The following is an 11830-nucleotide window of genomic DNA, read 5'->3' on the forward strand; positions in this document are numbered from 1 at the left end:
TGATGGTCCAGGCAAACTACAGCCTTGCAGGCAGCAAACAATACAAAGAATTAGACCTGCTAACCACAACTTAGCCAGGTATCTGATCTGATAACAAGGAGGATATGAAACATGGAATGATGTTAATTTATGGTTAGCCTGCTGTCAGAGACTCCCTGTTGACAGGAAAATGGGAATTGTTCTGTAAGCTCAAAGCAAAGCTCTGTCTTGACAGGATGTCAAAGAAAACACTTGAGAATCCCAATGCAGACAAAAAACAAGACAAAACTTCTTGTTAGAATTATTACAACTGAACATTCTCATTTATTCTCTTCCTGTTGTTTTCATTGTCTGTTTCTTTGCCATTCACAAGTATTTAAAGACTCCTGTTAAGGCAGTTAAAGACACAAGTACTTAGACAAGTCACTAGAGGAAACCTCTTATGGCTCCTGTTGGACCAGTGGCAAAACTGAAACTACTGCAGCTACCATCTTTTTGCCCAAACTAGTGCAAGGCTTGACCACATTGACTTAGAGTTGGGACTGCAATCTACCACCTCCCTGTTCCCTTCTGGGAACATACCAGTACAACTAGATTATTTTCAGGCTTCTGAGCAGTCAGAGGATCAGGCTCTTAGACCTTTCAGTGTGCTTTCTCTTAAGACAGCAAACTCATGCACTAGTGCACAAGCCCCTTCTCTCTGGTCTCAGTGCCAGTCTCGGCTTTTCAGTTGTTCAGCCCTTACTTTAAGTGACTGCAGTTTAAACTTCATGTCAGCCCCCAGAAGACTGGTGATCTAGTAATTAAGCAAAGTATTGACATATTTATGAAGTAAAAATGTAACATGGTGATATTTACTCTTAAAGGATCTATTTGAAAAACAAGTTCAAAGCCTCTACTGCATTGTATGGATAAGATCAGGAAACACTGAATTAGTAATGGTTCAGCCACTCTGGAAAAAATGTACAAGTTTTCCACCATTGTCATCCAAAAATATTTTAAAAGTTTTTATTGTCAAGTCTAACCAGAATGTTTCTGAAATCACTTTAATGATTTTTCAGTCTTACACACCTTGCAAGCAGAACCAAAAGGCGAAAATACCACTGAAAATTCTCTTCCCCAAATATGTGCAAATGGACCAGTAAGAGGTTAATACCAGAAATCAACTTTTAGTTTCAGGTTTTCCAGTAAATATTTGAAGTATCAAGAAGCTTGGGAAAAACCGGCACCATTTTAGATGCTTAAATAAACAAAAATCAGAACTTTAGCATTCTTGAAGCAGGCAACGTGCTTTATTTTTATGGTGACAAACTATCAGTATATCAACATAAGTAACATAAAAATATTTATACAATTATAATAAATATGAAAAAATTGCTACATTTGTTATTTAAAAATTTGCTATAACAAACAACAAATTATAATAAACAGAAAAGCCTAGTAATTCAAGCTTTCACAAGCAATACAATACCTATGCCTGTCTTTCTTCCATCCTAGAGATATTTCCATTCACTAAATAATCTTATCACTCCAATTAACAGAAGCCTGAATAGAAAAAGGGATTGTATTTATCACCAATTTTATTCTATTTCAGTCAAAACAAAATGAGAGACAAACACACTCTAATTTATGAATTGGTACTAGACAGCTTAACCTTTTATACACAGCCTCAGTAATGAATCTCAGTGCCTGTCATCTTTTGCTCTTTGTACCTATACAGAACTGAGATGACTTATAGGAAGAAACATAACAAAAAAGTGAGTCACATTTGTTTTTTTATTAATATTTCTATTTTCTCATTATAACTTCAAAATACATTAAATGCACTGTATAGCAATTACTATATGTTTAGGAGAACTGAAGATAAAAACAGGAGATCTATTTAGAAGTTTTCACCTGTCGGGACCTGCCACAATGAATTAGAGCCTATCTATTTATGCACGAGATATCTATAAGAAGAAAAATACTGTTCTATTGTCTCACTAAAGTTGATTAAAACAGACAATAAAAAGTACTGTAGTGCATGAACTTTATTAGCATTGCAGCTAGTTTCAGTAGAATATTTTTCAGTAAAACTCATATTCCCAAATGGAAGAAGAAAAATATGTTTAAAACCACTGGCCATGTTCAGAATGGGAGAAAAACAACCTATTCTTCCTAGCTCTTCCTCTGCTATACCAGCCTCAACAACTGGAAGCAATGGCCACCTCAGCATTAGTTAACTCTTCAGTTAGAAACTGACACGGGACTCTGGTCTAAACCCTACCTTGCAAAAAAAAAAAAAACAAACTAACCAAACAACAACCACCACCACCCCTGAAATTCTCTTCTGCTCACAGGTCATACAGCACTTTAGGAAGACTGTACATATGCTGTACCTCTATGTGGATTTACAGGGAGGTCTCAGAAAAGAGACAGAATGCTCAATTGGCTTAAAGCCATCTCTGATGCTCGGTTGCATCACAGTGTCTACAGTCACTTGCTGACGACATTACAGAAGGCTGCCCAGAGTCTAAGTGATAACACAGCATATGGATTTCATCTCCAGTGATTCTCCTACCACCAACCCATCTTCAGAAGTGCTGGAAGAGAGGGCAGGAAAGGTCTCAGAAGACAGTCTTCCTCACCCAGACCTAGAATTCTGAAAGCTTGTTGTACTGCTCTATGATTTTTAACCAGCATAAAGGGACTAAAGAAAGTATAATGCATAAGTATAAATCAGGTTATAAACCAAGCCTTCAGAAAAGGTCTGTAGATCATGCTGCAGATCACTGATGTGGTATATAATGCTTCTTGTCAGAACTAGCAGGAAGTTATTGCCACTGAAATGCACTGCTTATATTCTGGAAATTCTAGTTTTGCTTCCCTGGCTTCTTCCCACGACATCCTGAAAGCAGAAAGAAAGCTCATGCTTGCTGCAGCAGAGCTAACCCCGTGAGTTCAGTATCACTAACTCCTGGAATAGGTGCACTTGCTTACAATACTGCAACAGAACTGCCAAAAATAACAAACATTTGCAATACACTCTTTCTTATAATGTGTATTTTTCTGATTGAGCAGATGCAAGCCTTCAGAAAGGGGGAGGAGATAGGGTAGTGACCCTAGTAACAACCACAACACACATCGCAAGCTCAGTCACAATCTCAGCTACAACTATGGGCTTAGCAGCACAGATTTTGAACTGTTGTAGATGTCCACCAAATTTGATGTTTCCTCGTTCTCCTGTGTTGCTCACAAAGAACGTAATTGCTAATTTCTTCCCTGTGTTTACATCTGTTCTTTGCTAAGCAATGCAAGAATAGCAATGAATTATTTCAAACAATTAAATTACTCCTTCTGCAAAAAGGAAGTGCCTCATACAGAGACCAAATGTAGCAATTTTAACAAAAATCTATAACTACTTTATGTTTTCCTAAATGAGAAGTTTCAAGAGTGTTCTAATTATATAAGCCCCCCAAACAAGGTCCCAACTCTTACACAGCATAAAGTTCAAAGCTTCAAACTTTTTCTAATGTAAAAATGACAAAATATATGTGATAACAAAAATAAACTTCAGATAATGTCATATTTATTTTGGTTTTTAAACAGATGTAGCAGTTCCGGGGAGCCCTGAATTACAATTTATGAACAGTCAGGCACAACCGCTTTAAATCAGTTGTTGTTTCTTATTACAAATTTTAGTCTAAAAAATAAGTGCTGCTTCTTCCTGATAGATTGAGTCTCCAGACGCACTAGAAGGAAGGAGAGAAGAGGAATAAGGAATTCCTTTTCAAGGAAAATAAGCTGAATTTATTACAGGCTCTTCAGTTTCTGGTATATTTCCACATTTATAAAATAACTTTGCACAAAATGCTTTTGCCCACACGATTTTATTGTCTAATAAGTAAGTGAAAACTGCATTAACTGATTTTTCATTCCTAACACTCTAATACTTCACATATGCTTGTAAAACCTGCTCAACTGAAGACTATATCATGAGATGACATAGATTCAAACTTTAAACAAATACATAAAGCCATGACCCATTTGTTTTGATATTCTGCAATGTTCCAGACAGGGAGAAAAGCCATCACTGAAACCATGAGACATACAAGACTTTGCAATTTATTAAGAAGATTAGCTGGGTTTAGTTTGTGCAGTAATGATTAGTCACTGAATATGTGTTGGTTTGAAAGCCTAAAAGGTCAGGGATCAAGGAATTATTTGGCTTAATTGTGTTTAGGTTTTTTTTATCTTTTAAATAGTTAAAAGTTTCTTTAAGTCAAGGAGAACTTCGCAAATGCAGAACTCCAAGTATATTCCACACAGAACATCAAATGCACCTTAAATATCTCATGTTTTTTCACTTTCGGATTATATTTGTAGAACTGCCTGCTGTGAGATGACAAAGTTCATGGTTCATCTGAACTTTTGAACTCAAGTGAGTATTTGACACAGCAAAACAATCTAAATGAACCTAACACAAAGTTTTCATAGTTTAAACCTAGCTTTCAGGCCTTTGTCTGGGGCAATTGGGTAGGAAAGTTCTTTATTGATGTTGTAAAAACTACCAGTTTAATAACAGGCAGAGAGAGTGGAGAGATCAGTGGAAAGAGCACCTTAGCATTTCTGAAATAGTGCTGGTTTGGTAGTTCATTGAACTTTACCTGACCCCATTATGAAGGCTTCCCCAGGACAAGTTGTAGCTGCATTTGTGACAAGCCTGAAGCTTCCTATCTTATTTCAAATAGGCTCCAGGGCTGGGAGTTCACAGATAAAGTTAGTTTAAAAAAATACTCTGCACACATGAATTCACTTGGCTCCTTGCACTGCTATTTCATTTTTATGTTCAGGCTGGATTTTCTGTATTACAGAGAAGCTTAAATATTTTTTTCCAAAAGGAAAAAGTTTGTCACCTGCATTCCTGCCATATAACAGAATAAGTCCTTAAAAAAATGGGAGAACACAGCGCATTTAAGATTCTTATGCTGATGCTCCTCACAGACCCTAAATCTCGGCCTGCTGGCACATAACTGCTATGATCCTTTCCTAATGTTACTAAAAAGTCTACAGCAGTCTCAATTCATGCTTTATCAATTTTAGACGTATCAACCAACAAAACTTGCAAAATATTACGAGGCTTTAAAAATTACTTTTAAGACCCTGCAAGATGTCCTGTACTTCAAGTTCACAATCTGTTTCATAACTCACTAGCACATATGAATGAGAGATTTCTGACCACATTAGAAGTACTGACCGCATACTACATATGGTTCAAATGAGCCCTACAATATCAACAGATGTGTGATAAAACCCTTCAACTGTTCAGCTCCCTGTTAATTCCCTGTGAAAGTAATCATATCGCACAAGAACCCGTGTTTCACTAGCCTGTAAGACTGGAGGCACTCACTACTGTCTTCCATCCAAAAGGGTGAAAAAAAGCAACCCAGAGATTGCTCACAGAGAGCAGCTGTAATAACCACTAACACTACTACACTTAATGTTGCCTCTCTGATGCACTTACTAACAAAGTTATATATATGTTTTTAATCAGCTAAACTATGACAGGAAGACAGATTAGAGAATTAGAAGCCTCCTGAAGTGACTTAAAGACATTTGATATTACTTTCTTTTCCAATTAAGTCTTCCAAATTTACCATTTAACACCAAACCTCCTTACGTAGCTCCGTTGCTAGCCCTTGCACTGCCCGCCGGGCAGCCAGCGGGCGGCCGGTTCACGCTGCAGTTCGCGAGGCGCTCGCGGCCGCTCAGGTGTGCGCAGAGCGGCCATCAGCGCCTGACCCCCCAGAGGCTTCTGCACAGCAAACTGAGCGCGCTTTACCTCCGAGGCCGCTCCCTGACTCTCGCTCCACTCCTGATCACGCAATTAACAGGTTATACAGATGCAAATAACGATAAGGAGGAAATTCAGCTGGCACCCAAAGCCAACTGCAGACCCAATTAATTTCAAATAGCTAGACAAAGGGATGCCTTGTACCTGCAATTAACAGTCCCGGTATCTTCTCACATCACTTGCAAAAGGCACTAAACCCGCGAGGCTTTTGCAAGGGAGGGCAGCCGCCTCAGGCCCGTCGCGGAGTCAGGCACCGGCGGCTCCCGCAGCCGAGGCGGCCAGCGCCCAGCGGGGAGAAGCCGCCACTCTCACAGGAAGGCAGCGCGGAAACGGGCCGGCCGGGGAGCGAGGACAGCACGGCCGCCGTGCCGAGCCCAGGCCCTGCCAGCCCCGCTAACGGCTGAGGCACGAGCGCACCTGCCGCGCGCACGCCCGCACGCGCAGCCCCAACGGCCGCTGCGGGGGCGCTTTCCGGGAGCGCCCGTCCCGGGGCAGCCGGCGGGCCCCGCGGGGCGCGGTAGCGGCGGCGTCTGGGGAAGATCGCGGCACCCGCAACTCGAATCCAGCCCTCGCTGTTGACCGGGGTGTCCCGTCAGTGGTGGCTGAGGATTTTTATTAGGTGGGTGCAGTTTCAGGACCCATCTGTGCTCTGCAGTGTCCTACAATATGTGAAGTAGCTGACGGTGGCTCACCATTTGAAAGGCTTCATCCTACTGAAATTCTATTTAAGAACCTGATTTAAAGCAATAACTTTTTATGCACTGGAACACTTGCATTGTTATCAGAAATCTGAAAAATAATCACCTGAATCATTGCTTGATTAGTTTGATATATTCTCTATGAAGTACCTAACTTCACACCCTAGATCCTCCATGAATTAACCTTTATAACCTTTCAAGGGATAAAGCTGAGTTTCTCCATTCCTCTCCCCAGCTGTTGAACACCCTCAAACATTCCCTGTCAGGAACCACAAACCCAACCAAGCCTGGACCCAAGGGGCACTGTGCACCCTACAGCTGGGACAGCACAAATTTCCCGTGGTTTCTAAGCTGCCACTGGCTGCTGTGCTGAATAAGCCCCTGCCGGGCCTTGCTTTCCAGTCAAGCCTTCCACGGCACAAGGAGACTTTATTTTCACCTGCAATATGTGGGAATGATTCCGCTGCGTCCTGCCCCTCTGTGGAAAGGCCGTGGGCTGGGACTCGTCTGAACTGGAGGAGGGATGGCTGTTGGCACCCATTTCATGATCCAGGGAGAAGGTTACCTCTGGCATCAGGAATGGTAATGGGTAGGGAAGATTTTGTTGCCAGCCCCCCCAAGGCTGCTGTTACCTTCACAATGACAGGTGTGGATGACCAATATGTGTTTAATCCTTCAGATCTCCTTGTCTTTCTTCTTGCAAGTTCTGAACAGTCTATGAAACCCATTCCACAACTGAAACACTGAATCCTCTGTGAGACTTAGGAAGCTGACCCTTGCTCTGTAGACCCTGTGTGTGCCCCTGCTGTCCCATTTTTTTCTAATTTGTTGTAGGACTTGTACTGGCAACCTATTACAGAAGCATCAATCAAATCAGCTCCTAAAACAGCTTGTTAGACTGCTGTGTTGATGCATGCATTTTTAAGCAATTTGGAGAGAGAAAGTTTAGAATCAAGCAGTGCCACTGAAATTGGCTGGGGCCAGTTTTATTGGTTCTGGAGTAAGCAAAAGCAAAGTAGCAAATACAAATGAACACACATGGTGTTTGGAACTATGCAGCAAACGCTACAAGCTTTTTAAAAGTCTGTGTTGAGATGTGACACTTTAATCACACAGAATCTGTCTACTTGGTGCTGAAAGAATGTGGGATCTACAAGACAATTCAAGACAGACAGTAGGTCATGCAGAAGTTAAGTCTTCCATTTATGTTGTGTGTAGCTATTTCATAAGCTACAGGGTAGCAGCAAATAACTCTGGCCTCTGGGAGACATAATTTTGTACACAGTTTTATTAATTTTTCTTCTGATGGTATCACTGCAAGTCCTAGCAATGTTGCATAAATGCAAAGCAGAAAAGGTCTCTAAGTCCCTGCCTAAAAGAGTTTTGCTATTAAATAAAAGAGAACAAATTACAACAGAGCTTTACAACAGAACACCAAAACAATACTTGTTGGCTGAAGGAGCAGGACTCTCAGGACCCCAGCAGTCCGTGGCTGGCAATTTTTTTGTAGGCATTGTATCTAAAGGCAATTAAGATAAATAGGTTGCACTTCTAGAGAAGTTCTTAATGGAGCTTCTGCCAAATATATTGATGAAAGCACTCTGGTGCTCTTTTGAAAATGTAATAAGTGGAAAATAGACACTGGCATCATTAACAGATTAAAAATAGTAGTCAACCTTTATATTCTGAATGAGAAGCTCATATAAGCTGTGAAACTCAAAAGACAAATCACTTATGCTGACTTAGACTGTGAAATGAATGTGAGAGAGAGGTGAGTGAAATAACAGCCTAGGAAAATCATTTTTTAGCCATCGTTTTGAACAGAAACAAATGGGGAAGAACTGAATTTGTGAAAAACAGGCAAAAAGATGTGTTAGACATATGAGTGGGTGAGAATTTCATAAAAAGGTTTTAGCTGTCTAGGTATCTGGAGGTCATGGATGACAAAAAAATCTGCAAGATAAATATAGTGCCATGGTCAACACTGACTCAAGAATGTGGTGTCATGCAGACAGATGGGTGAAGGTTCATTACGTGGGACTCAGCTGGTGTGCACGGTCTGTGGAGCAGTTCCCTGAACCAGATTCCAGCTGTGATCATCTCCTCTTTGGCAGCTAATTGTAATGATTTGTTCTTCAGATTGGATGTTGCCTTGGGCATTTGGGTTTTCCCTACCAGTTTTGAACCACTTCAGACAGTATTAGAGGTTAAAGTGTTAACACAGGTAGAAATATAAACTTGGCACTCAAATAATTCTAGGCTACAAACTCCAGGGCAAAAACTGTTATGTTTCATAACCATAACAATGTTGGTTGGTTTGTTTGTTTTTCTGCCTAGGATTTGAAAAAAATGTATGTTAGGTCTGTACTCAGAGTTGTCTGAAAAATAAAACACTGAAAAACATCATATGGAAGCTAACTGTTGATTCCTTCCATTATCTCGTTGCACTTCTCTGATCACCAATTATACCTTTCATTTAGTTAGGTTCAATGTAACTGAATCATGCTCTAAGCCCGTTATTCTAAAGCACAGGATCAGTAAATTAAGAGGGATGTAAAGAAATGCACTAAGACCTTCCACAGTTATCACTATAACTACAAAAATGTATTTTTCCTACATTTGAACCAAATGACATTTTTTATCTTCTCTTTCTGGTATTTCCTGTACTGCTTTTATATAATCAGTACCAGCTGTACTGTTAATACAGCTCCCAGCGATGTAGATTTCCAGCTCAAATAATTGACAGCTTTCTTCACTGACCTCATCCTCTTTGGAGGCATCATTTCTAAAACACTTTCCACAGACACACTCTTACTGTTTGCATACTCTCAACTCCTGCCTCTGGTTACAGTCCTGTCAGATTAGATTTGGGTCTCTCTCCATCCATTGTTCTGAAGTTTCTGGAAATTAATGTGCTGATGTTGCTAAAGTATTACAAAATATTTTACTGGTCATTCTGTCATCTGTTGTAAAACCATGATTTTTCCAGAGTATCCGTTTTATTTAATGTTCATGCTTGATTTGCCACCAACTGTCCTTCCTCTGTCAGTACCTAGTACTGCTCTTGTATTATGATCTTAACAAAAACTCAGGCCACTAAGTTTTTGGTGAGATGCCCATTGACTTTAGCTACCTTGTGGTCTCCTCTATCGATTTTGTTCTGTTCACCTCTCTCTTAATTCTGTGGGGAGTGTGGTTACTCACTTATGGACTTACTCTGCTGACCAAGGTCTGTCCTCCAAATGAGTTTTCAATGGAAAAGGTAACATTGCAGTCCCGTCAAACCTTCTATTTGTGAGTGGTGTCAGCATTGCCCTTCCTGTGACCATACCGCCCTGACATGCTCTCAGATAAAACTCTTAAGAATAGATGAGGTAGCTCCAATAGTTCCTCTGCTTGATCACTCAGCAAAGATTTCCCTCAAGATGATCTTTTATCTGTAGTGGTGGAACAGCCTCTCCTAACTTGCTTGTGGCAGTACCTTTTCCTTTAAGGCCTTTGGCTTATACAATTTATCTGTTTCACATCTCTCCATCTGATCATGTTTGTTTTCAAATCTGTGTGCAGTCTTTAGAAGTTGGGTGTCATTAAAACCAGCTAGTAGAGATCACTGTTAACTGCTGCCTCCTTTTGCAATGAGGCATGCTGTGCTGCCTCTGGATCAATTGCCCCAATAAACATCACATCTGTGACCTTAGCTCATTCTCTTCTCTTCCTCTGTGTTTCTCTCTTGGGAAGCACGTTTTTTTGCAGAGGGATTTTCTTTACTTCTTGAACACAGTTTTCCAGAGTTTACCATGTGCTAGCAGTTCTGCTTTGAATGGGATAGTCAGTGCTCCATTCTTGCATCCCTTCCCAGTTCTCTTCCAGCTTGGCTCAATGTGCAGTTTATGGTGTACCAAACCTCGCACTTCCTTCTCTCTTCTAAAGCAACATCTCTTCCAATCAAATTGATTTAGGGACTACTGTTTAGCATAATCATTCACCTGGACCTTTATCACGTATAATCCAAACCACACTTCAATTGATGTAAGTGACCTCTGGATTGGTCCCTTTAGTATTTAAACTGATCAAGTTAGATTGTACCTAGTGGAGTGGTTAGTAACAGAGTTTTCAACATTTTTATCCCTACGGAGAAAGAAAAAGGTTCTGCTTCTGAATATGTCTATTTCAAAAGACTTCTGTTGATCTTACAGTCAGAAAATCAAACTTTATCCTACGTCTCACAAAAAGGCAAAATAAAACAGAAAAGACTCCATATCCTTCTGTGAACTAACCTATAAAAGGTATAGCATGCATACGTATCATTGCTTTTCATATAACAGAATGCACTTTGATCCATGGACTCTAAGCTGTCTTGGCAGAACTGAAGCAGGACTTTGTTGTGAGATTTGTGCCTGTGATACAGATTACTTTACACAGTAGGATGAACACCTTGCCTTACAACCTATGCAGTGTTGCTTGAAGATAGCAGGAGCAAATTATGGAATTATCTAGGGACTACTACTTTCACTCTTATGAAATTCCAGTGAAGTAAGTGGGATTACTCACCAGAGTAACATAAGCAGAATTCATTCTCGAATGTTTTCAACAGGTCTGTATGTAGACTTCGCAAAAGACTATCATAACATTTTTTCAATAAACATCCCTTATTGACATTGTGTATTTCACTGCTGGATTTTCTACTTAATTTTAGATTTTTCTGTTTAGTATTTTAACATTTTTAGTCTACTCAAAAAGTAAACAAAGGAAGAGGTGAAGGTGTTTCACAGACGTAATTGCTTCAGGCAACTGTCAAATGTAAAATTCAGTGGAAAGCTTCAGCATGTCTCTAGTTTAACTCAGTTTAGGAATGCTGCAAAAACAGGTGTTGTCTGACACAAGCAATAATTATCTTTCACCTTGATGGATGTTAGTTTAATCTGTTTTTTACATGGTAGCTAGGTCTCAGCTGGGTTAATGCCAGAAAGCAGATGAGATGTTCTGCGTACTTTGTGTATAACAGTACCCCAGACAGTTTTTACTCCCCTTTTTATTTCTTACATGGAACAGTTTTAATAGTCTCAGTGGTTTAACTCTAGATTCATTTTATGTTATCCTATGGCTGCATTTTAAATGACCTCACAATTAAACTATTGGCTGTTGAGTACTTTACTGGAAGAAAAGAGACTAATGAGTAGAATATACTTCTAAAATATGGATGGCTATCTACGCAATGTTCACAAAGCAAAAAATGGCCTAAAGTACAGGGTTAGAGGAACAAACTTAAAAAACACCACCAAACTTACTGCCGTTCTTTGCATATATTTAAACTAGAGGA

At 39.9% G+C, this 11830-nt stretch overlaps 1 long non-coding RNA gene across 1 annotated transcript in view; it reads right to left on the reverse strand.

The window, feature by feature from the left end:
* The window catches only part of LOC139828501 (uncharacterized), a 28963-nt gene extending 22765 nt beyond the window's left edge, over positions 1-6198 (reverse strand). The window contains exon 1 of the long non-coding RNA XR_011740179.1: positions 5957-6198. This is a non-coding gene — a long non-coding RNA (uncharacterized lncRNA). The remainder of the gene's footprint in view (positions 1-5956) is intronic.
* Positions 6199-11830: the final 5632 nt, after the last annotated feature.

Source organism: Patagioenas fasciata, chromosome 8, assembly GCF_037038585.1.
Source record: "Patagioenas fasciata isolate bPatFas1 chromosome 8, bPatFas1.hap1, whole genome shotgun sequence".
NCBI classification, from domain to species: Eukaryota; Metazoa; Chordata; class Aves; order Columbiformes; family Columbidae; genus Patagioenas; species Patagioenas fasciata.